The sequence below is a fragment of the Diceros bicornis genome, chromosome 3, assembly GCF_020826845.1.
Source record: "Diceros bicornis minor isolate mBicDic1 chromosome 3, mDicBic1.mat.cur, whole genome shotgun sequence".
NCBI lineage: Eukaryota > Metazoa > Chordata > Mammalia > Perissodactyla > Rhinocerotidae > Diceros > Diceros bicornis.
Genome location: NC_080742.1, coordinates 9038083 through 9065409, shown reverse-complemented (window position 1 = coordinate 9065409; position 27327 = coordinate 9038083). Strand labels below are relative to the sequence as shown.

At 40.3% G+C, this 27327-nt stretch overlaps 1 pseudogene; it reads right to left on the bottom strand.

Annotated features, from left to right (window-relative positions):
- The window catches only part of LOC131422767 (T-cell receptor gamma chain C region C10.5-like), a 41127-nt pseudogene extending 14383 nt beyond the window's left edge, over positions 1 to 26744 (bottom strand).
- Positions 26745 to 27327: the final 583 nt, after the last annotated feature.

Genomic DNA, 27327 nt, shown 5'->3' with positions numbered 1-27327 from the left:
AGGACGTCTCGACACACGGTTGCAACAAACCTTTGCTTTTTAAAAAATGCAGTATCTGCGAAATGCAATAAAGCTGAGTGCAATAAAATGAGGTATGCCTGTACTTGTGTATTTGACTTTAGGTCTTCTCAAATAGGTTTTGGAAATAGGCAGTTGAAATAAAGGACAAAGAGTTTGTACATTATAACTTGTTTCTTTTTCTGCTCCGGCGATTGATAGTTTAGTAAGGTCTAACTTGAATATACATGAAAGGTGGGAAAATATGTTTGCAAATCCTAGCTCTACGATATAGACACAAGACGTGACAAATTCAAAGAGACTGAAAGTGCCAGAACATAAGGTGAGCCTTTCTTTCCCATAATTATCCCTCAGAAAACAGGGGTCACCTTCTGTTTCAGTCCTTGTGTAAATGCCCATATTAAAATATGCTCTTCTAATACTCTGCTGTGATCCAAAAATACTTCTTGGAAAAGATCTCCACCTGAAATGAAATCAATTAATGCCTGTTTTGGAGCTAGCACTGGTGAAAGATAATAAAGAAATTGAATATGGATTTGGATATGGGGATAAAGCCCTTCAGTTTATATTTGTTGCACATTTATAGAGTAACAGAATAAATGAAAAATAACCTTTCCTTTGTTTAATAAATGGATAATTGTCTCTTTAGATAAAATTTCCAGCAACATCATCCTATGCAGATCCCAAAACAGACACTCTGACCCAGGCATGAGCTAGAAAGCTGCTCTGAGGTAGATGTTTCAGACGCATGTGAAGAGTCTGAACAAAGTTTGAATGAATAGTGTGGGCAAAAAGAGCGATATTTCCCAACTGATATTTGTATTGATATAATTTTTTAACTTTAGCTATAATTCAATTAAGAAATTAAATACTATAAGTCAATATTTAACTTTTAGCTACGTAACTATAACTTAATACACTCAAGTTGAAAAACTCTCTCTTTTTTTCTAGCAGATATTTCTGCTGGAAAATGAGAGACCACCTAATATTCATGTTAATAATATTCGAGAGAATGCTTATTATATTCAATCAGTTTTAGAAGTAGGTAACAATTAGTCTTAGAAATTGAAGGTTTTTTCCAATTACTGACCTTTTGTTCTAAGGTGACTTGTAGACTAGATGGTAATTAATACATTCATCTGTACTCCTGATTTCATAAAGAAATCCAATGGTGGTAATAGAAATTCTGGAGAATTGACATTTTTATCACTGACCAGATTAGTAATTTCCAATATTTAATTTCATTTAATAGTCACAACATCCACTCGAGATGGTCATTGCATAGGTAGAATGAATGGATGGAAACATATCAAAATGTTAATAGAGATATATGTAAATATAAAATTTTAAATTTTTATTTATTTTTTCTATTTTCCAACTGTTTTATAATGGGCAATTATTATTTTTATAATTTTGGCAGGGCGATAATGAGTGAATCAAAATTTATTTGCTGAAGGATGACTATACAAAAAGTGATCAAAGTATATATTTTCCCCTGCACCACACTCTCCTAAAAAACATTTTTCAGGACACACATGAATTATATCTGTTGCCATTATTTAATTTAATTGCTACAATTTACATTGACCATGTACTCGCTTGGAAAATAAAGGATTAGAAAGTAGCTTTTCAATCTATGAATTCTTTGTTTATATGATCACAACTACCAAGCAAACTAAATTATATGATTTCTTTCATTTTTTCAAAGCTATATCAACCTTGTAAAAATTCTATGAAAATTTTCACTTCAATGGATCTAGTAGGTTAAGAATATTATTGTGAGATATTCTCCCTCATTCAGGCAAAATTTCACCTTTAAGGATAATGAAGACTGAACAAATTTACTGGACTGAATTTGGAAAATAAAAAAAGCCATCATGTGACACTCTTTAATATGGTTGCCCACTTAAATATTTTAATACTTGATGTTAACCATCCTCTGACCAAATGACAAAGTTAGCAATTTTTATTCATTTTTTTCCCAGTAGTTATTCTTGGAACCAAATATATAAAATATCTAAACTCATTACAAATCTCTAATTACAGAAATACCAAATGGAACTGACATCTCCACCCCTTAGAGACTCACAATTCGCTGTAACTAGTTAACTCCTTGTGAATGTCCTCCTTGCTACGTAAGGCAGAGAAGCGCCTCCAAGGATCTGGTCGGAGATAGAACACTTATCCACTAGGCTAGAAGCTTTTGGAATATGGGGACTTGTTCTATCTTTATCTTCTTTCCCTGTTTATCTCCAGTGTCCAGCACTGAAACTGTTTTCAATGAATTTCTGCTGACAGAATGAATGAGCAAATGAGGATGTAAACCATGCAGACACTTTTCATGGACTTTGGAGCTAAAAAGGCTTATTAAGCTTAAAAATTCCCTTAAACTGGCCCATCTCTAGGCAATTCATCAAGAGTTATGATAGCATAAATTTTGACTGATCTCAGCCTACCTCTAAGAAGCTAAAGTAATAAGTGAGATTTATCAATGTCCTATAGACACTTACTTGAAGAATTAGTGTTTTCTCTGCTGTTAGTGATGAGATGGAAACCAATAATACAGTTTTTGCAGATTATTGTGAGAAAGGGGCACTATGTTTTGTCTCAAAATATAGAGAAGATGTAATTAATAAAAGTGTCTCTAACTTAAAAGATGGTCTACATGAAAAATATCTTGAATCAATAACTTATACCAATGGTTTACAAATATGGTCCTCAAAATATTTTAATTTCTAGCCTGAGTCCATCCTTTTATGTGTGTGTATTCTAAAAGCAGAATTTCAATCTGCTTACAAGTATGGAAGAAAACAAACCATTTATGAAAACAGTTTTGTTTTCATGTACAGTGACCAGTAGCTGCAAAAAACTGAGGCCAAGTATACGGCAGTCAGATAAAGATGATCCCTAATTGTTTTTTCTAGAAAGCCTCTATCAGTTTTTCATCACTAGGGTAAAAACAGAAAAAAGTTACTTACCAGAGGCAGGTACTATGAGCTTAGTCCCTTTTCGGAATATCTTGACCCAGTATGATCTGTCACACTGGTTACAGCTTCTATAAAAACTCAGGTTCCACATAACCTGCGTAATGTAACTAGCAGTTAAAAAACTGTGTACTGGGAATTTGACCTTCTGGGTTCCTTTGGAAGTCCTTGAAGGTAACTTATGTGGCATCAGATATTTTATAAATTTTCCTCAGATAAATTGGCCCAAACATTTGCTTTGAAACATGGTCCTAATCACTGAAAATCATTGATTGAAAATGGAAAGAACAAGAACAGAAAGAGGCCCAACTGGTCAATGAACTACTTTTCTAAATTACTAGGAAAAACAGTCAGAGAGTTAAGACTTTTTTTATTTCCAGGTGTTTAATTGTGTTGAATCTGCTCAGAGATTGTATCAAAGGAAAGGTCCTTTTGTTCTCACAAACACCAGGGCTGCTTTGTTAGCAATTTGGGAATGTATTTCTGAAAGGAAGAAACTCTTCAGTAACTGGAATGGAAATATGCCAATACAAATATCCTTGAAAAATATGAACAGATTTCTTCATTTTTATAAAGCCACTTTTACCATTTGCAATATGATTCTTTAGCAGGCATTGCCAAATGGGAAAATAATTTCTGTGATGACATTATTTTTCATGGTATAAAAGAAAAAATGTATACAATTCTATATTCTATGAATAAAAGATTCTTTGAAATAAATTTGAAATCATATCAAGCATCTTTTGTGATCAAAGGATGTGAAACTAGAAATCAATTGTAAGAAGAAAACTGAAAAAGTCACAAAAATGAGACTGAATAACTATTGGATCCATGAAGAAATCAAAGGAGAAGTAAAAAAATACCTAAATTCAAATGAAAATGAAACACAACATACCAAAACCTATGGGATGCATCAAAAGTGGTACTAAGAGGAAAGATTACAGCAATATGGGCCTACCTGTAAAAACAAGAAAAATTCAAATAAACACTTTAACATTACACCTAAAGGAACTAGATAAAGGAGAACAAATGAAGCCTAAAATCAGTAGAAGGAAGGAAAAAATAAAGTTCAGAATTGAAATAAATGAAATAGAGACTAAAAAAAAAAAAATGGAGAGGATCAATGAAACTAAGAGCTGGTTCCATGAAAAGATAAACAAAATTGACACCTTTACTAGGTTTCACTAATAAAAAAAGGGAGAAATCTCAAATGAATAAAATCAAAAATGAAAGAGGAGAAATGAAAACAGATACCACAGAAATACAAAGGATTATAAGAGAATACTAGAAACACTATATGCAAACAAATTGGATAACCTAGAAGAAATGAATAAATTCCAGGAATGATATAACCTTCCAAAACTAAATCAAGAACAAATAGAGAATCTGAATAGACCAATCACTTGCAAGGAGATTGAAACAGCCATCAAAAACTTCCAAGAATACAAAAGTCCAGGACCAAATGACTTCTCTGGTGAATTGTATCAAACATTCAAGAAGATTTAATACCTATCCTTCTTGAACTTTTCTAAAACATGGAAGAGAATGAGATACTTCCTAGCTCATTTTACAAGTTCAACATTACCGTGATGCAAAAAACAGAGAAGAGCAACTCAAAAAAAGAAAATTACAGGCCAATATTGCTGGTGAACATAGATGCAAAAATTCTGAACAATACATTAGCAGATTGAAGACACCAATACATTAAAAGGATCATGCATCACGTCAAGTGGGATTTTTTCTAGAGATTCAAGAGTTTTTCAACATCCACAAATTAATCAACATGATACTCCACATTAACTAAACAAAGAATAAAAATCAAATGATCACCACAATAGATGCAGAGAAAGCGCAAGATTCAGCATGTATTTATGACAAAAATTCTCAATCAAATGGGGATAGTAGGAAAATACCTCAACGTAATAAAGGCCATATAAGACAAAGCCACAACTAACATCATACTTAATTGCGAAAACCTGAAAGCTATCCACCAAGAACAGGAACAAGACAAGGGTGCCCACTTTCATCACTCATATTCAACATAGTATTGGAAATCCTAGCCAGAGCAATTAGGCAAGAAAAAGAAATTAAAAGTATCCAAATTTTAAAGGAAAACTGTCACTATTTGTGGATGCCATGATGTTATGTATAGAAAACCCTAAAGAATCCACCAAAAATCTATTGGAAATTAAAAATGAAAACATCAAATTTCTATGGCACAAAATCAACATATAAAAATCAATTGTGTTTCCATGCACTAACAATGAACGAGCAGAAAGAGAAATCAAGAACACAATTTCATTTGTAATTGCAACAAAAAGAATAAAATACCTAGGAATGAATTTAACCAAGAAGGTGAAGAACTGTACACTGAATACTATAAGACATTGTTGAAAGAAATTGAAGAAGACACAAAGAAATGGAAAGATATTCTGTGTTCATGAATTAACATATTTAAAATGCCCATATTACCTAAGGAATCTACAGATTCAATGCAATCCCAAGCAGAATCCTAATGACATTTTTCACGGAAATAGAACAAAGAATCCTAAACTTTACATGGAACAATAAAAGACCCCAAATAGCCAAAGTAATCTGGAGAAAAAAGAACAAAGTTGGAGGTATCACACCCGAAGTCAAAATACACTACAAGGCTATAGTAATCAAGCAGCATGGTACTGGCAGAAAAACAGACACACAGATCAATGGAACAGGATTGAGAGCCCAGAAATGAAACCATACATCTACGGACAGCTAATCTTTGACAAAGGAGCCAAGAACATATGATAGAGAAAGGAAAGTCTATTCAATAAATAGTTTGGAAAACTAGACAAACACATGCATAGGAATGAAAGTAGGCCATTATCTTACACTGTACCCAAAAATTAACTCAAAATAGATTAAAGACTTAAACGTAAGACCTGAAACCATAAAACTCCCTAGAAGAAAACAGAGAAAGTATACTCTTTGACATCAATCTTAGAAGTTTCTTTTTGAATACCATGTCTCCTCAGGCAAGGGAAACAAAAGAAAAAACAAACAAATGGGACTACATAAAACTAAAAAGCTTCTGCATGGCAAAAGAAACCATCAACAAAATGAAGACAACCCACCAACTGGGAGAAAATATTTGTAAATCATATATCACATAAGGGGTTAATTTCCAAAATATATGAAGAACTCATACAACTCAACAATAAAAAAAATGAACAACCTGATCAAAAAATGGGCAGAGTATATGAACAGACATTTTTCTAAACAAGATATACAGATGGCCAACAGGCACATGAAAAGATGTTCAACATCACTAATTATTAGGGAAATGCTAATAAAACTAGAATAAGACATCATCTCATACCTGTCAGATTGGCTATTATTAAAAAGACAACAAAGAACAAGTGTTGGAGAGGATGTGGAGCAAAGGGAGCCCTCATACATTGCTGGAGGGAATGCAAACTAGGATAGCCAGGATGGAATACAGTATGGATATTTCTCAAAAATTAAAAATAGAAATATCCTATGATCTATCTATTCCACTTCTGGCTATTTATCCAAAGAATATGGCAACACTAATTCAAAAGGATATATGAAGTCCTATGTTCATTTCAGCATTATTCAGAATAGTGAAGACTTGGAAGGAACCCAAGTTTCCATCAATGGATAAATGGATGTAAAAGGTGTGGTACATATAGACAATGGAATACCACAAAAAATGCCAAAATCGTACCACTTGTGACAACATGGATGGACCTTGAGTGTATTATACTAAGTGGAAAAAGTGAGAGAAAGACATACACCATATGATTTCACCCATATGTGGAAGATAAACAAACACATAGACAAGAAGAACAGATTGGTGGTTACCAGAGGGGAAGTGTTGGAAGGAGGGCAAAAGGGGTAAAAGGGCACATACATATGGTGACCAATGAAAACTAGACGTTTGGGGATGAAGATGATGCAGTCTAGACAGAAGCTGAAATGCAATGATGTACACCTGAATTTTACACAATGTTATAAACCAATGTGACATCGATAAAATAATAACAATAACACAAATAATTAAAAAAATAGATTTCAGTGAATAGCAAAAAAAAGACAGAAGAACTGAGCATTTTTACTGCTATCTATAATAATTCTTTTCTGTACAACGTAGGGAAAAATGATTTTCAAGCCCAATAAGCCACCCTGAGCACCCCAAGCCTGAATACTGTCTCTAACTTGGCAGATGGGATCAGGAGGAATCAGGAGAGAAAACGGGTTTAGTTTGGTAAAAAAGGTAAATGCTGTTAGAGAAAAAGGGAGAAAAAGTGGTCAAGACAGAGCCAATTTCAGGCCTTTCTAATCACCAAATTTCACATGTGGTCTCTAAGTGCTCAATAATATGAAGAGATAGTGTTAGTATTATGAAACATGTGAATTTGTTTTCTAAATAAATTTTACAATAAAACCCAACAGTCATAAATATTTTCTGCTGGACAATTTGAGGACTACAGAAATGACAGAAGAGAATATCCATGAGCCCAACGTCCACAGATGACCACTCCAGAGTTGTGCCCTTTCCTCCGAACCCATTCTCCTGGGTGAAAAAAAAAGAGCCACCAAGACAAAACAGTGAACATGGATTTGAAGGGGTCCTCACAATTGTTGAATTGTGATTTTTACAAGATGACTTCTAGGTTACAGACATCAGTTTCCCACAGTACTAGGATGGGTGAGGAGTTGGGTGATAGACACGTTACATGAAAACAGTGATTTTGAAGAATTTCTTGGATTTTCTTCAGCATCTATTAGATAGTATAATGTTGCTCCTACTACTCAGAGTCATTGTCTCTCGCCCACTTCAGGTCTGAAGGAAAATAAGTTGAGCCAAATTCATCAGGATCTTTCCGGCATCCAAGTACACAAAATCCCCCACCCACCAGGTAATCTGAGCACCACAATAATAATCAAAATAATCATCTCAATTCAACAGACATTACTTGAGTCCCCACTGTATTCAGTGCTGTACATTCTAGAAGATGCCTTCAGTGTTTCTATGAATCAGCAATTTAAGCCCCTTCAATTGGCAAACGTTCACTTAGGACAGGGCTGGTTTCCTCTGGCTGGCTTGCCTTTGGTGAGTGTGGGCAAAGTGTCCTTGGGGAAGCTCACCTCAGCCTAAAGAAAAAGGGCAGGAGGAGGAAATGACTTCAAATGTGGACTTGTTTGTCCCCCAATAGAGGTTGTTTGCTCCAAGTACAAGGCCACTGTCCTCCTCAATGTGTGTGAGTCAAAGGGACTGTAGAATCATGATTGAAAACTTAGATTTAAATTAGTTTAGGATGACTACTCATGAGAGTCTCTTCATGTCTAGCTAATCTCTCTTTAAGTAAACTGCAACAGTCATCCACACTATGACAGATGTGTAAGCCCTGGTATACAAATATGTGTGGTACCTGTGTGTGTGTGTGTGTTCCTGTCTGTGTCTGTATGCTAGTTGTTGTTTTGTTTTGTTTTGTTTTTTATCAGGTAACATTTACTGAGCTCTCACAATGTGCCAAGCACTGGGCCAAACCCTAAGTGGCATCATCTCAGGAACCCTCACAACAACCCATGAGGTAACTATAGGACCTCAGGTGAGGAAATGGGCTAGAGAAGCTATCAGACTGACACACAGCTAGTCAGTGTCAGAACCCAGGTCAGACCTGGATCTCTCTATATGAGAGGCCTAGGTCCTAACCACTTTGCTGTACCATATGTGTAGCCTGATAATGACAGCCTAGCAGGAGAAAGGGCTCTACAGGAGCAACCTGCAGCCTTGACAGAGCAGAGGAGATCTGTAATGTCTGCTGTGACAGCGCCTGGCTCAGAGGAGTCAGTCAAACACTTCTTGTTGGGTGAATGGAATCTTAAGCCAGAAAATGAACTATCCTCAAACTCCAACCCAAAGCAGACTTTGATTCGGACTCATCAAGTAGCTGTGTTCATAACTTTTGTGCAAAATCAAATAAATATCACCTCTCCAGGGCATGCATCCAATATTATTACTGCAGGGGGCCCTGCCTGTTGTTCAATCATGCTGTGTTTGTTACATTTTAGCCTCTAGGAAAATGAATGTCATTTATTGTAATATCTAGTTTTTTAATCAAAGCATAAAGCTGGATGACAAAAAATTAATGTAATGCAAATTTATTAGTACAAAAGAGGTCACAGAAATGATGTGGCATACATATCTTGGCAGAAAAATAGAGACAGTGGAGAGGTTGACCCAAATCAACAAACGTGGACGCCATGGGAAAGCCTGTTGGGGAGAGAGTAGATTCCAGAGAAGATGAAGCTGATCGTTTGCACCTACTTATACAAAGCTTTCTCTTTGAGAAAATACAGAATTTGGCAACTACATACACAGTCACCCATATAAAAGTTTATCTAGAAAACTGAGTAAAAGCATACAGGTGGTAACTGTGCTTTCCCAGTTCATCATAGTCACTGAAGAACCACTGAACATTTACTGACTGGCATGGCTCTAACATCTGCCACTGTGCACCTCCCAGAGGGCACAATATTAGGGGGCTGAGTCTTGTTTCCCTACATTGTGAACAGTGAGGGTAGAGGTAGAAGTTTCAGGTGTCTTGTCTGCCTCAAGTTTGCCCCACGGAATGCCTGCCTCCATTGTGACAGTGTTGTCAGAAGAAATGTGCAGCAGGTGCTGCACGGCTTGACCAGGGTTTTCTTGATACCAGTACGTGAAAGTCATAGATAATGTTACACCACAAGCCACATTCCGGGTGGGCTGTTTTTGACAGCTCTTTAATACTGGAAAGTTGACGTTGTTCTAGATGATCTGTACCACACACACCGAAAAATAATGGGAGGAGAATAGTAGTGACCAAAAACTTAGAAATTTTTTTTTTTTTTTTTTTTTTTTGTGAGGAGATCAGCCCTGAGCTAACATCCACCAATCCTCCTCTTTTTTTTTTTTGCTGAGGAAGACGGCCCTGGGCTAACATCAGTGCCCATCTTCCTCCACTTTATATGGGATGCCGCCACAGCATGGCTTACCAAGCAGTACTTCGGTGCGCGCCCGGGATCCGAACCAGCGAACCCCGGGCCGCCGCAGCGGAGCGCGCGCACTCAACCGCCTGCGCCACCGGGCCGGCCCCAAAAACTTAGAAATTTTTAAGAATTACAACATTAGAGAATATCTGTCAAAGAGAAGTGGGGAGGAAAACAACTTACAAGGTCCAAGGACCCCAAGAAGTAATACTGGAAGAGTGACAGCATGTCTGAATGAACTGCGCTCTCCTCCAGGGCAGCGTGCAACCACCGCTGAGAAAAGTTGCAGACCATTGTGGCAGAGACAGCGGCAGAGACACTGGAGATCCACCCAAATTTCCATATGGGGTGGTATTAGGGGAGAAGTGGAAGGCGGAGGGCCCAGTGTCTCACCATGGTTGATAGCATCACCCTGCCATGAGGATTATTATCTACCAACGTGATCTGAGTGCCAGGCCTGCTAATGGACGAGGGCCCTGAGAAGTTGGTAATATTGCTTTCTGTGCATCTAACTGCTGACTCCTGGGCAAAATGAGTAACAGTTTGTGGGGCAACAACTTAGAAATTGGATTTAGGAATTGACTTCCAGTCTCAGCTTTCAACCATTTTGTTGCCAATCTCCAGAGCAACCTTGAAATCATATGAAAAATATTTTATTTGTGCATTCTTCACACCAGGTAGTCAGATTCTTAGATTTTTAGTCTGTAACAGTTAAATAGAACTAAATGTGAGTCACTAATATGAGCAACAAATTAAAATTTTTTTAGCGGCCTCATTAAAAAAAGTAAAAAGAAGCACATAAAATTAATTTAGGACTATTTTTCTTTAGTCTGAGATATCCAAAATATAATTTCAACATGCAATCAATATAAAAAATTATTAATTACATATTTTACTTTTCTTATATTAACTTCAAAATATGGTTTCTATTTTATACATAGTCCATCTTAGCTTGACCTGCTGGTCTGGCTACATTTCACGTACTCAATAGCCACACGTGGCTAGTGGCTACTGGATTTACCAGCACAGATTCTCCTCCAAAAGCTTCAGAAACACTGAACTACAGGGTATTTAGAAAGGCCCCTTCCGACCAGAGAGCTCCCTGAGTCTGCATCATCCTGTACACTAGAGGCTCTTTAGTCTCATCCGTTATCTGCAGTGGACTGGTGGAGGTAGGGTCCAGGAGAGTCTGGGATGCTGAGGGATGACCCCAGGGGAACCAAAGGGACCCAGAGGTTGTGGAATTTGCCAGGCCTGGACAAAGTAGGAAGTCTGAGTGCTTTTTGCGGTGGGCGACAGGCTAGATGGTGGGGCTGTTCTGGTTCCAGGTAGTGCAGTAGTACATGCAGGCATGGCTCTTTTCTAACCTCACCACTGACAGGGTATATCTGGTGCCATCCTTGGCCACCATCACTGGGTCTTTATCTGTTTTTAGGATTGAATCCCACTGCACAACTGCCTTGAACATGGCCAGTCAGAGGAGTCTCTCAGGGTCCTTGCCCTCCACCGCTGGTGGTACCAAGTGGATGTAGGTGACCGTGATTTGGGCCATACATGGCAGGATAGCCAAGTTGAGCCAGGATGACCATGCATGCCACCACTGAGGCTTGCTGCGGTAGCACTAACCAGTGCCTACTACCCTATGAAGAAGACAGCACTGAAGCAGGGGTGGCGAGGGCCTCAGAACCTACCTGAGCACCCTACACCAGGAAAGGGGGTCAGACTTACCAGGGACAGGAAGGCCCACAGGAGGGTAAGGTGGCCCAGCGTGGCTCTCTGTCCTGCTCAGATGGAGAGAATGCCAGAGTGCCCTTGTAAGAGACCACACCACTGGTGGGTGGTGGAGGCCAGATTAGGGCCTGAGCTGCTGATTCCCTGGGGGGACAAGGAAGTGACTGTTGACAAATGAGGGACAGAGGGGCCCAAGAGAGAAGAGGCAGAAGTCTGACAACACGATGAAAGGAGGGATGATAAATGATGAGAGTCGTGAGAAACCTTAAGAATGTTGGTGGAACAATAACAGCAATAATAACATTCTTTGATTGGACATGGACTACACTCTAGCACTGCACTAATTGTTTTATTAAATCCTGAAAATAGCCCTGTGGGATAAATATTATTGGACTCAGTTTAGAAGAAGGGAAATGGGGCTGGTATTTAAAATCATTTCCCAAGGCTGCACATCATGAAAGGTGACATGAGTGGAGCCATTTTAAAACAGAGCGGGAGCAGCCATTTCAGAGGAATTGCCTTGCTCCTTTCATTTTCTTTCTTTTTTTTTTTTTTTTAATTTATTTTTTTTTTTAATTTTTTGTTTATTGCAGTAACATTGGTTTATAACATTGTAAAAATTTCAGGTGTACATCATTGTACTTCTATTTCTGCATGGACTACATCATGTTCACCACCAAAATACTAATTACAACCCATCACCACACACATGTACCGAATTATCCATTTCACCCTCCTCCCTCCCCCCTTCCCCTCTGGTAACCACAAATCCAATCTCTGTCCCTATGCGTTTGTTTATTGTTGTTATTATCTACTACTTAATGAAGGAAATCATACGGTATTTGACCTTCTCCCTCTGACTTATTTCACTTTGCATTATACCCTCAATGTCCATCCATGTTGTCACAAACGGCTGGATTTCATCGTTTCTTATGGCTGAGTAGTATTCCATTGTGTATATATACCGCATCTTCTTTATCCATTCGTCCCTTGATGGGCACTTAGCTTGCTTCCAAGTCTCGGCTATTGTGAATAACGTTGCAATGAACACAGGGGTGCATGTACCTTTGCAAATTTGTGTTTTCAAGTTCTTTGGATAAATACCCAACAGTGGAATAGCTGGATCATATGGTAGTTGTATCCTTGATTTTTTGAGGAATCTCCATACTGTTTTCCATAGTGGCTGCACCAGTTTGCACTCCCACCAGCAGTGTATGAGAGTTCCCTTCTCTCCACATCCTCTCCAACACATATTGTTTTCTGTCTTTTTAATTATAGCCATTCTGACGGGCGTGAGGTGATATCTCATTGTAGTTTTGATTTGCATTTCCCTGATAGTTAGTGATTTTGAACATCTTTTCATGTGTCTGTTGGCCATCTGTATCTCTTCTTTGGAGAAATGTCTGTTCAGGTCTTTTGCCCATTTTTTAATTGGGTTGTTAGTTTTTTTTGTTGTTGAGATACATGAGTTCTTTATATATTTTGGAGATTAAGCCCTTATCAGATGTATGGTTTGCAAATATCTTCTCCCAATTGTTAGGTTGTCTTTTCGTTTTGTTGATGGTTTCCTTTGCTGTGCAGAAGATTTTTAGTTTGATGTAGTCCCATTTGTTTATTTTTTCTATTGTTTCTCTTGCCTGGTCAGACATGGTGTTTGAAAAGATGTTGCTAAGACCGATGTGGAAGAGCGTACTGCCTATGTTTTCTTCTAGAAGTTTCATAGTTTCAGGTCTTACATTCAAGTCTTTAATCCATTTGGAGTTAATTTTTGTGCATGGTGTAAGGTAAGGGTCTACTTTCATTTTTTTGCATGTGGCTATCCAGTTTTCTCAACACCATTTGCTTTAGAGACTTTCTTTTCCCCATTGTATGTTCTTGGCTCCTTTGTCAAAGATTAGCTGTCCATAGATGTGTGGGTTTATTTCTGGGCTTTCGATTCTATTCCATTGATCTGTGTGTCTGTTTTTGTGCCAGTACCATGCTGTTTTGGTTACTATAGCTTTGTAGTATATTTTGAAATCAGGGAGTGTGATACCTCCAGCTTTGTTCTTTTTTCTCAGGATTCCTTTAGCTATTCGGGGTCTTTTGTTGTTCCATATAAATTTTAGGATTCTTTGTTCTATTTCTGTGAAAAATGTTGTTGGAACTTTGATAGGGATTGCATTGAATCTATAGATGGCTTTAGGAAGTATGGACATCTTAACTATGTTAATTCTTCCAATCCAAGAGCACGGAATATCTTTCCATTTCTTTGTGTCTTCTTCAAGTTCTTTCAGAAATGTTTTATAGTTTTTGGTGTACAGATCTTTCACCTCTTTGGTTAAGTTTATTCCTAGATATTTTATTATTTTTGTTGCAATTGTAAATGGGATGGTATTCTTAATTTCTCTTTCTGCTACTTCGTTGTTAGTGTACAGAAATGCAACTGATTTTTGTATGTTGATTTTGTATCCTGCAACTTTACCATATTCGTTTATTACTTCTAAAAGTTTTCTGGTGGATTCTTTAGGGTTTTCTATATACAAAATCACGTCAACTGCAAATAGTGACAGTTTCACTTCTTCCTTTCCAATTTGGATCCCTTTTATTTCTTTCTCTTGCCTGATTGCTCTGGCTAGGACTTCCAATACTATGTTAAATAGGAGTGGTGACAGTGGGCATCCTTGTCTGGTTCCTGTTCTTAGAGGGATAGCTTTCAGTTTTTCACCATTGAGGATGATATTAGCTGTGGGTTTCTCATATATGGTCTTTATTATGTTGAGGTACTTTTTTCTATACACACTTTATTCAGAGTTTTTATCATAAATGGATGCTGTATCTTGTCAAATGCTTTCCCTGCATCTATTGAGATGATCATGTGATTTTTGTTCTTCATTTTATTAATGTGGTGTATTACGTTGATTGATTTGCGAATGTTAAACCATCCCTGCATACCTAGAATAAATCCCACTTGATCATGGTGTATAATCTTTTTAACGTATTGTTGTATGTGATTTGCTAGTATTTTGTTGAGGATTTTCGCATCGATGTTCATCAGTGATGTTGGCCTGTAATTTTCTTTTTTTTTTTGTGTTGTCCTTGTCTGGTTTTGGTATCAGGGTAATGTCAGCTTCGTAGAATGAGTTAGGGAGCTTCCCTCCCTCTTCAATTTTTTGGAAGAGTTTGAGAAGGATAGGTATTAAGTCTTCTTTGAATGTCTGGTAGAATTCACCAGGGAAGCCGTCTGGTCCTGGACTTTTATTTTTCGGGAGGTTTTTGATTACTGTTTCGATCTCCTTACTGGTGATTGGTCTATTCAAATTCTCTACTTCTTCTTGATCCAGTTTTGGAAGGTTGTAGGATTCTAAGAATTTATCCATTTCTTCCAGATTGTCAAATTGGTTGGCATATAGCTTTTTATAGTATTCTCTTATAATCTTTTGTATTTCTGAGGTGTCTGTTGTAACCTCTCCTCTTTCATTTCTGATTTTACTTATTTGTGCCTTCTCTCTTGTTTTCTTGGTGAGTCTAGCTAAAGGTTTGTCTATTTTGTTGATCTTTTCAAAGAACCAGCTCTTGGTTTTATTAATTTTTTCTATTTTTTTTTTGGTCTCTATTTCATTTATTTCTGCTCTGATTTTTATTATTTCCCTTCTTCTACTGATTTTGGGTTTGGTTTGTTCTTCTTTTCCAGTTCCTTTAGGTGCATTGTTAGATTGTTTATTTGAGATTTTTCTTGTTTGTTGAGATAGGCCTGTATCGCTATGTACTTCCCTCTTAGAACCGCTTTTGCTGTATCCCATAAATTCTGGCATGTAGTATTTTCATTTTCATTTGTCTCCAGGTATTTTTTGATTTCTTCTTTGATTTCTTCGTTAACCCAGTCGTTGTTCAGTAGCATTTTGTTTAATCTCCATGTATTTGTGGCTTTTCTGATTTTCTTCCTATAGTTGATTTCTAGTTTCATACCATTGCGGTCAGAAAAGATGCTTGGTATTATTTCAATCTTCTTAAATTTATGGAGACTTGTTTTGTGGCCTAATATGTGATCAATCCTGGAGAATGTTCCATGTGCATTTGAAAAGAACGTGTATTCTTCGGTTTTTGGATGGAATGCTCTGTATATATCTCCTAGGTCCATCTGTTCTAGTGTGTCATTTAAGGCCAATGTTTCCTTATTGATCTTCTGTTTGGATGATCTATCCATTGGTGTAAGTGGAGTGTTAAAGTCCCCTACTATTATTGTGTTACTGTCTATTTCTGTTTTTATGTCTGTTAATAATTGCTTTATATATTTAGGTGCACCTACATTGGGTGCATAGATATTTACAAGTGTTATATCCTCTTGTTGGATTGTTCCCTTGATCATTATGTAATGCCCTTCTTTGTCTCGTTTTACAGTTTTTGTTTTAAAGTCTATTTTGTCTGATATGAGTACTGCTACCCCAGCTTTCTTTTCACTGCCATTTGCGTGGAGTATCTTTTTCCATCCCTTCACTTTCAGTTTGTGAGTGTCTTTAGGTCTGAAGTGTGTCTCTTGTATGCAGCATATATATGGGTCTTGTTTTTTTATCCAGTCAGCCACCCTATGCCTTTTAATTGGAGCATTTAGTCCATTGACATTTAAAGTAGCTATTGATAAGTATGTACTTACTGCCATTTTTTAACTGTTTTTTTTTTTTTCCCCTCAGTGTTTTAGTAGTCCTTCTCTGTTCCTTACTTCTTCTATACAGAATTGATGGTCACTTTAGTTTGACCTCTGTCTGAAAGCTGTACTCTTTAACTACCCTCCTCCCTCCTTTTATGTTTTTGATATCATATCTAACCTCTTTTTTTGTGCATTTGTATCCATTACCCTCTAATCATGGAAATAGATAATTTTTCCTATTTGTGGTCTTCTCTTTCCCCTTAAATCAGTCCCTTTAACATTTCTTGTAGCACTGGTTTCTTGGTGACAAACTCCTTTAATTTTTGCTTATCTGGGAAAATTTTGATCTCTCCTTCCATTTTGAATGATAATCTTGCTGGGTAGAGTATTCCTTGCTGTAAGTTTTTTCCTTTTAGCACTTTAAATATATCATGCCATTCTCTTCTAGCTTGTAAGGTTTCTGCTGAGAAGTCAGCTGATAGCCTTATGGGGTTTCCTTTGTATGTAACTTGACATTCTCTTGCGGCTTTTAGGATTCTCTCTTTATCTTTGATTCTGGACATTTTGATTATGATGTGTCTTGGTGTGGGCCTCTTTGGGTTTATCTTGTTTGGGGCTCTCTGTGCTTCCTGTACCTGGATGTCTGTTTCCTTCCTTAGGTTAGGGAAGTTTTCATCTATTATTTCTTGAAATAGATTCTCTTCCCCCTTGTCTCGCTCTTCTCCTTCCGGGACACCTATAACACGGATGTTAGTGTGCTTGATGTTGTCCCAGAGGTCCCTTAGACTGTCCTCACTCTTTTTAATTCTTTTCTCTTTTACCTGTTCACCTTGGGTGCTTTCTTCTAGTCTTTCTTCCAGCTCACAGATCCGTTCTTCTGTATCCTCTACTCTGCTTTTGAGTCCCTCTAATGAATTTTTCATTTCCAGTATTGTTTTCGTCATTTCTGCTTGGTTCTTTTTTATATCTTCCATTTCTTTGTTGACATTCTCACTGAGTTCATCTATTCTTCTCCCCAGATCAGTGAGCATCCTTAACACTCTTAGTTTGAACTGTCAGGTAGGTTGCTCATTTCTGTTTCACTTAGTTCCTTTTCTGGGGTTTTGTCCTGTTCCCTTACTTGGAATGTATTCTTTTGCCTCCTCATTTTGCCTCTTTCCCTGTGCTTGTGTCTACGTATTAGGTAGGTCAGCTACGTCTCCTGCTCTTGGATAGGTGACCTTATGTAAGTGATGCCTTAGGAGGCTTCCAGTGTGCTTCCCTCGGTTCTCAATATTCCAGGGGTGGCCCCTATGTGGGCTACGTGTGTCCCTCTATTGTGGCCTGTTAGCTCTCCCTATAGGTGCCCAGGGAGGCTGAGTTATGCTCCTGGCCAGCTGTTGTAATGCTCAGCTGCTTGTAGTTGTTGTGGGCCCTTCAGTCTCTTTATCAGGTGTGGGGAGCCCCAGCACAGTTGGCTGCAAGTTCTAATACCACATTTGTGTTGCAGTATTTCTTTTAACTGAGTAGGCCCCCAGCGTGGCAGGTTGTTAGGCTCAGGGCCTTACAATTGCTGTAAGCCTCTAGCCTATTAGGTCTCTTGTCAGCTCTCTGAGGCTTGCAGCTGGGTGGGGCTGGCCTCAGGCACAGGAGCACCCAATTGTTTCAGGCTTTGGAAGGTGGGGCAAACCTCCTATGTGGGTCTCTGAGAAGCACAAGTCTTCTGCAGCTGACAAGCCCTGTTGCCCACAGGTCCACACACACAGTCAACACAGTCCTGCCCCGTGTGAGCGCCCAGACCTCCCCAAGCGGACCCAGTCTCTCCACGGCAGGAGGCCCACACACTCCGCCACCCACTGCCCCACACTCTCTACCCGCTCCTTGTGCACACCCTGCCCACTCAAGTCGGCTCAGTTGCCAGGCTGCAGAGAATCCAGTCACCAATCTATGCAGGCCCACATGTTGCCCGAGGGCTTGTTGTTGGGTGGGGCCAGTCTCTAGGGTGGCTGCCTGCCCTGGCCGAGCTGGATTAAATCGGTGCTCTAGCGGGTGGAGCAGACCCTGGGCTAGCAGGCCTCAGGGAGAACTCCAATGGCGTGTGTGTCAGCACACCCACACCAGGCCACAACAATGGCCGCTGCCAATGTCCCAGTCCCTGGAGAGGTCTCACCCCTCACCGAGATGCACACAGGGCCTATTAGGTGAGTCTCTTGTCACCAAAGCACTGTGCACCTTTCTTTCTGGTGATTTTAGGATGCTTTCTGGAACGGGTGAGTTTGTGCGTGGGCCGTTTAAGAGCCGGTTTTAGTTTCTTTGTGAACCGGGTTTTCTGGGGGTGCTCCCCAGTGTTTTAGTAGCAGGCAAAGTCAGATATTATGCCGCTGGTGTCGATTGTGCTGGGTCCACAAAATGCCCACAGCGGGGGCGCTCCCCGGCTCAGGGCCCCGCGCCTCCAGGGAGGCTGCGCACCTGTGCGCTGCTCCCGGCGGCCGTGAAGCTGGCGGCTTGTGAAGGCGGCGTTTTTCTCTCCAGAAGGGGGTCTCTGCCTCTTCTACCCCAGCTAGGACTGTCCGCTGCTGCAGGAGTTCCTCTTATCCAGTTTTCAGTTCTGTCTCAGGGGTAATTTTTCCATGAGTAGTTGTAAATTGGCTGTGTCCACGGGAGGAGGTGAGCTCAGGGTCTGCCTACGCCGCCATCTTGACTCCCAGCCCCCGCTCCTTTCATTTTCTTTATCTTCCAAACTGGGCTAAACTGCCAGCATTCCAAGCAGTCAGTGAGGACAGCAATATCCTGTTTGTAAGAACTGATGTAATTGGACTTTGCTGATGACCAAATCGCTAACCAATCAATGAAGTACAAGCCTAGCCTCTTGCCTGATGAGCGGATCTCAAGCCTGTCTAAGAAGTACACGCCTAGCCTTGCCTCATCAAGCACCAATGAACCGTTCTTTAATACAATTTTTGACACAAAATAACCACTAACCATTCTATAGATATGAGAAATAAGGTGAGTTTACTTGAGCCAGAGTGAGCATTATAACCCGTGAAGGCCTTAGAAAGCATTCCAGAGAAGCATGGTTTTCAGTACAGTCTTATACCATTTTAGAACAAAGAACATACATTGAACATGCCCAGGACACATTTTCATCAAAGTTTCAAGGAGATATTTAGTTGCAAATTAACAGCTCACCATGACCCTGATGTCAGGAAAGGGACTAATCCGGGTGTTACCAGTAGGGTCTTACCAATAGGGCATAGGAGGGGAAGTATGCATTCTTATCTTAAGAGAGTGCATTCTTTACTTTAATGGTTAAGCAGTTGTACAATGTATGTTTGATAGGCCATAAGTCAGGCTTTTTAGCTCAAGCAGAGTCAGTTTTGAACCTGAAATGTTGCCCGCATACCTCAAAATGTGAAAATCTCTTGTCGCAACTTACCTCATTTTCCTCTTTTTGCTATAAAAATCCTGAGGCCTTTACCTATAATTGGGACAACATAGGGTTTCTATGGAAATCTGTGCTCCCTGAATTGCAATTCTTTGATCCCAAATAAACACTTTTCCCTTAAACTGATCTCTGCTTTCATAGGTTAACAATACCTACAGAGAATGAAGTAGGGATATGGAGCCAAGTCTGGCTGGAGACAAATCTCATGTTTCATTTACCACTTGATACTAATAGAGCAACAAGTGTGCTACTTGCTTGCAAGTCGGGGACAAGCACGGAACAGCAATCCCTGCCAGAAACCCACGCCCACCTTCTGAGTTGCTTTGGAGCATTTCGCCCAGAGGTCCCATCAGAAGGCGTTTTAAATGCCCTAAAATAACATGATAGCTCTATAGTCTTGGGCAAGTTATGTCACCTCCTTTTCTTCATCTGTAAAAAATGACCTCATAGGGTTGCCTGGAGAGTAAACAGGATGATGTGAGCAAATCATGGAGCTCAGTCCCAGATGCATAGAAATGCTCAGGAAATGGTGGGATTATTGTTTCACCTGGAAACTGCCAGGGTGCAGTAGATGATCTCTGGGATCCACGTAAAGTAGAAATTATAGGGAATGTCACAGTTTTGGAGAATCAGGGGTATGTGTGTATGTGTGTGTGTGTGTGAGTGCACAGCCAAAGGAAGAAGCCTAGATTGAACAAGGGCACAGGGAGGGTTAGAGGGCAGGACCAGGTTCTCCAGTTCCAGTACCATATCCTCAAAAATCGTGAGACAGAGTACTGTTAAGGCTCAGAGATAAATGCATTTGAAATGAAGCTTAGAGAAATAGAGGTAGCCTTGACTTCCAACTGAAAGGAAAGTTCCTTTTCAGTTATGCTAATTATACCCAGGGCCTCCTGGATGTACTTATACTAATTAGTTATGCTAATTATACCTTGATGGCCAAGAGGAGGAAGCAGTAGGAAAGGGGACTTGGCCTGGGGAGGGAAGTTGTGGGTCCTTCAGCATGCACCACCAGACCCAGTTCCTGAGCTCTTCTTCTATAGCAAATCCTGAGTCAGACCTGCTGACCTATAACCAAGATTCAAGGCTTAAGTCTTCCCAAATGTAGGCTTTTGGGTTGTGCTGAGTTGCTGAGGTGTTGGCCAAATATAAAGCAATACAATACTTTGCTAAAAGAATATCCAGGGCTACCATTTATACCTTTCCACTTAAATTTTTATTTGGAAAAGAAAATGACAATTGTGACATCTATGTAGCAAAAAGACAGATGGAAAGACTCTCAACATAGACAGTGAGCAATTGGGCGGGGAGAAATTGATTGAACTGCTTTCTTTTTATTTTTCTCTATTTCCTCGATTTTCACCAATAAGAAAACTTACTTTGGGGGAGAAAATCCACAACCATCTATTTTTTTATGAAGATAAATTTTATTTGACATCATCATCTTTGGATCCTATGTTTCTCTCAATTATTATAACCATTTTTATTTTCAAGAACTGCTCAAATTAAAGACTCAATGACTATTGACAATAACCAGCCATAGATTTTAATAAAGTCTGCCTTCAATCTCCAGCCAAATGCTCTTTTTGTTGTGTCAAATTTCAAAAATAATACAATACAGTAATGAGTTTGATGTCTTTATTTAAGGAAACACAATCCATAGACTGGGGAGTACAGTGTCTCACAATGTTACAGACACAAACACACGTTCGTTTACCCACACATGAGGGGCCCAAAAACTGGACACCAGGCTTGTGGCAAGGAAAGAGGTTTATTTCCAGTGATATCAGCCAGGAGACCAAGGTCAGCACTCAGATTCATCTCTCCGAAAGACAGGAGGCAAGTGGTTTTAAAGGTTGTGAGGAACCTGACCACTTGCAGGGAGACGGGTAGTGAGACAAGGGGATCTGCAGGTGAGTGTCCTTGGTTGTCTGCTTCCATGGTGGATGGTGGATTCTAGCACCAAGAAGCCAAGGCATTAGGGTCTGGGAACCTTTTGTTTCTTGATATTCTCTGGACACAAGTTTTCCTGCAATAAGCTTCAAGGACCCATAATTAGCTAAGACTTCAGCATCAGGCCACCTGTGTTTTAACAATTTGTAGCTTCTATGTGCCTTATGCAAGATCAGTGCTCTAATCTCAACACGGGTTTCATGAATATGTGAAACTCAGGCATTGGAAGGTTGAAGAAACTGATATTTACATATGAATGTAACTTAAGAAGCCCCCATATATGCTGGGGTTGATCTAGGGGGACCAATATCAGGGTCAGTATCAACAGGCAGTGGAGCCCTCTTCCCAGGGGTTTTGGATGAGAGGAGATCTATGGAGCCATAGAAGCAGCAACGCAGAAACAGGGCAGGACTAGCTGGGAGCTCAGTGATTTTCTTATAAGGCCAGCAGGTCAATCAGGGAATAAGGAAGGAATATTTGATTGAGGTGATTGGCTGGGGTTGCATATCTGACCTTATTGAGAACAGGGAGATCATTACAGATTCTTGGCAGGTGGGGACTGGCTGGCTGGATAGACTGCGTTTCTGGTCAAGCGCAGCATTTACAGGGACAGGAAAGTCAACTAGGTTTCAGTTTGCTGACCTGACACCCTGGGCAGGAGCAGCTTGATCTTGAGCCCAGAAGGTGATTTCAACAGGTGACATTTGCTTTTCTTTCCTCTACTTCTCTTCCTGCTGTGGTGTGTCTGTGCTGCTCTCTAAGGGGCACTGGAAGATTATACTCGTCTAAAAGAGACACAAGTTTAAAAAATAATAGAGGAAAACTCGTGGGCAGGACACAGTCAAAAAGCAGCCAAGGCTTCCCCTCTCAGCCCTCAGGTGGAGTCTGGAGGGTTCTCATCAAGACCCCCTTGGTCTCCAGGAAAAGAGAAAAAGGTGTTGCTTGAGGGAGCAGGACTTCCTCTCATCCCGGGTCTTCCTGCTGCTGCCAGGAATGAACCCGCTCTGATGGAAGCAGACCTCAGCCAGCCTGGGGGCAGTTGATGCGGGAGAGCAAATCCAGACTCAGGCCCATGAGTGAGCAGACATGCAGGTACTGAAGTTTGGACCTTTTAAGTTCACCTGTAGTACTCTGGCGTACTTTATCTGACCCAGCACAGCGCTATTCTGGCCATCACAGACTCTGAGAACTAATCTAATCTGACTTCGTCATTTGACTCACATGGAATCAATTAGATGTACCCATGAGGACAATTATTAGTGAAATGGACATGCTTGGAAAACCAAAAAAGAGAAAGCCATTGAGATATTTTGATGAGAGGACTGTGGATACAATTTTCTTTCATTTATCTCCAATTTACATCGTTATAATACTGTGTGTTGAGTAAATAGTTTTTCTTCAAAAAGTCATGAGTCTTTTATTAGAATTAGCAACCTCATGTTGAAAACTGTCATAGGTTTGCTAAGGAATCACAAAAAATTAGCCACTTGAAGATGAAAGAGGAACCCTTCCTACCAGAAGCTTCATTCTTTCTCATCGTTAAAGAGGAGAAAACAGCTCCCAAAACACAGGTGAGTCCTTCAACATTACAAGCCCGTGAGCAGCTAGGGCAGGATCAGAACACCCACTCCCTCCTTTCTAGGGTGCGCACCTTTCATGGCGTGAACCTGTCACCTCAAATTCAACAACTTCATCCAGAGCACCCAGGACACGTCAGCTGTAGGGCCAGGCACTTTCACAGCAGTAACCTCATGTTTATAACCAGTGAAGGGAATGAACCTCTATGAGGCGCACATCAGTATTCTCAGTCAACAGATGGTGAAAGTCGGGCTCCCTGGATGTTCCTCACAAAGGTCTATTTAAAGAGCTGACCAAGCCCAAGATTTCTCAGGGTTGAATGTACTTCCTTGTAAAGAACATGAAAAGACACCATCACATGTCCAATCATAAGCCCAGAAGTAATTCAGAAAATGAACAAAGAAGCACTATAAAGGGATTATGAGAATTTTGTTTGAAAGAAAGAAGACATTGAGTATGATTTGTCTTAGTGATGTGTGCTAAGTCAGGATAGAGGAAGAATTTAGAATTAAATGTGTTACTGGCATTGGTGTTGGTGGTGCTGTGGTTTCCAAAGTGTATACATAAGATAATATATTGCTGTGTGTCAAGAAAGTGTTAAAACTACTATTTGTCTTTGTTTGATATCACATATTTTTAAATTTTTCATTTTTTTTATGTTTGGCAATATGCACAATGCATTTTACCATAGTTCTTGTGACTTATTAATAAATAAATTAATGTAGCTATATAGAGTGTTTATTCAAGCATAAAATAAAGCCAAGAAAACTTTGAAAAAAAAAAGCAAGAAAATTTGCTTTCCAAAAAGCAAAAATTATTTTACAGCTATACTAATTTGAATGCTGTGTCCCTGGCAGAGGAATAGACCAAGTTGGGATTTGGCCCCATTTGTAAAGGTAAAGTTGTGCATACACAGTGACTCCATCTCTAGCTGTATCCTTAGAGAAACTGTCACATGGAAGTGAACACACATAGTGAGAAGAAGAGAGAGAGCAGAAAGGGCTGTGTGAACCTATGGAAACTTACTTATCACAGGGTTGGCAATGAAAAACAGTGGGGGTAATGATGGATTAGTCAATAATTTGGGGGAGAAATTGGATGTCCACATTCAGATTCCTACCTGACCTCCATACACAAAAATTCAATTCAAAGCAGATCAAAGAAATAAATGTGCAAAACAAAGCCTTAAAACTACTAGAAAAATAAAGGTGAGAATATGTTTATGCTTCAAGGTAAAGAATAAACTTTCATAAAGTTGAAAAATAGTTAAATACATGGTCCTTCGTACAGTAGAGCAAGTTAAAGCTGGTTCATTTAGTATACAATTCTTCTTGTCTAAGGTCACAGAAGTGAGAAGGAACTGAAGTTTCCAGTTGTGGCTCTGATGGAAGTATCATGGAGAAATGTGATGAGCTGTTAGAGTAGCAGCATCCAGGAGTGCAATAAGAGTGAGGGCTTTGTGTGTTGGGAGGAAGCCCATGAGCACCTTTCTAGAATGCATTCTTGTGTCAGGCTGGGAAACAGTCGATTTCAGTTGGCGACACATCACCCTAGCTGTTACTGTTAGGACAGAAATTCTTACAAATCAATCTGAATAAGAATGAGTGTGGAGGTCATTGAGAAATGCACATTTTCAGCTTTCAGCCTAAGATTCTGATATATTGTGTTGGATGTTACCCAGAACCTGTACTTTTATTCAAACGTCCCAGGTGCTTCTGATGCAGGTGGTTCATGGACCACAGTTTGAGAAACACTGTTCTAGGAGCTTAAACTCTAAGCTAGAGTCAAGGTGAAGAGTCCTGGCAGAGAGTTGGAGGATCCGATACACAAGAGACCAGACACAGGTGAATCTAGCATTTCTGTACTTCAGTATTAACTGTGCATCCTTAAACCTGGCCCAACGAGGCAGCCACAACCCTTTCCTACACAACTTCTCAGTTCCAATATACACTATTCATTGTCTGATTGTTCACCCCAAGTGTCCCTTAATTTTAATAATTGAAAAAAAAATAATCTGATGTGACTCATTCCAGTTTAGGACTTGCCAGGTCAGTGTTGGGGGAGGGGTGGAAAGGAGCTTTGGTTTTACTTGTTTAAGACAGAACAGTTCTGGCTGTGGCTGACCTTCAAAAGAAGGTGTGAGTAGAATACAATGGTTGGCATCTCTACAACAATCACTTTATTTCTACACTTTCAATGTGTCAACAGTGCCATGGTTGGTTATGATGAGGGAAATATCAGTTTGTCCAAAAGATAAATCAGATACCAGCTTGAGGAGTTCATAGAGTCCAAAGTTTGCATTCCATCATTTCTCATTCTCCTGAGTAACGCATGAGCTCCTTTCCCAGCCATTTTCTCTGGGAAAATGATTCAGTATCACTAACCTTCCCATATTGCTGTCCTAAATATCTCCCCTAACAGATCAACTCTAGGTGACCTTGTCTGTCCCAGGTAGCAGATTGAATTGGATTCCACCAGATCCTAGGAGAACTGAAGGAAGACGCTGTCTGTCAGACTGCTGGCATAAGCCCTGGAGACAGGACTGGGGTCTTTAGGAAACTGCTACTGCTCACTGGGGGATGGGACTAGCCAATGGGATATAAGGGTGGGGGTGGGGCATGGAGCTCAGGGTCTCTCTTTGTTCAGAGCACAGTGAAATGAGGGCAGGAAGGGAGGCAGGGGCTGGTCTATCTTGTGTGCCAAGGCTGCTCTTGGCAGCCACATGCAAAATTTTTAGTGCAGTGTAGGGGAAGTCTGAATCACTGTGTCTCTCCCAGGCAGCACAGTAATACACACCAGAATCACTTTCTTGCAGAATTTTGATTAAAAGTTCACAGGTCCTCCCTGAGCCTTCATAAGCATGGTATTTCTGTGAAGTGACTCCAGAATCCACCACAACCTTTGAGCTGGAGAACTGGTAGTAGAGAAGGCGTTGTGGGGCCATCCCCTCCTGATACCGGTACCAGTGGACGTAGTCGCTGCTTTGTTTAATATCACAAGTGATTATAACAGATGACCCAGCCTGCTTGGTGACTGACATCTGTCTCCTTTCCAAGTTGGAAGATGCCTGAGTGGCTGTTATGGGAACAATAAAAAGTAATGAGGAAGAGGTAACAGTAATTCCTTAGTGTGGCTTCCCATTGCCAAAAAAAGGAAAAAATCCCGTGAGCATCTAGGCAGCACACTCACCAGGAGCCAGGAAAGCTAGAAGGAGGGCTAGAGCCCGCAGCATGCCTTCCTCCTTGGGCCTCAGAAGGAAAGGGAGAGATGACAGGAGGAGCGGAGCACCCTCTCAGAACTCCAGTCCCGCTCAGAAGACAGTGAGCCCAGGACACGAGGCAGGGAGTTAGAGCTGCTTCTGGACAGCGTCCCAGGCAGGGCAGTGACTGAGGGGCTCTCCTAGAAGACCACCAGGCTGATCACCCAGAGGGGGCGGTGCTGGGGGAGGACGGGGGAGGAGCCTGCCTCTCTGCCCACCCATTTCTTGAGAGCCCCCCTGTGGCAGGCTGAGAGCAGGCCCTCTCCAGAAGAGGAGAGGCCAGGGGCCCTGAGAGCCCAGGACAGAGGGAGGGACCATCTGGAGCCCACGGGGTGGGCAGGAGAAGCACGGATGAAGCTGGCCTGTCCCCTAGTGCAGGGAGCAGTCCTGAGTCGGGGAACTGCCCTGCCACTCAGGGTTTCCATGTTCACGCTGCTGCCAAGGGCTTGTCCTGCGATGCAGCGTCTTTATTCTCGCCCCGAAACCCCTTCCTTTCCACGTCTGTAAGTCAACCTGGAGGCACCAACAGCAAAGCTGATAAGCACTGAACCTGCTTTAGTAAAAGAAATTAGGCTTGGTTATATTGGTCTACATTTGTCTTTCCTCAAAGTCAAATGAATGTGTGTGTGTGTGTCTGTGTGTGTGTGTGGGTGTGCATGTGTGTGTGTGCGTGGTGGGGCAGCAAATCAATTTGATAGAGGATTTCTGTTCATCCTCA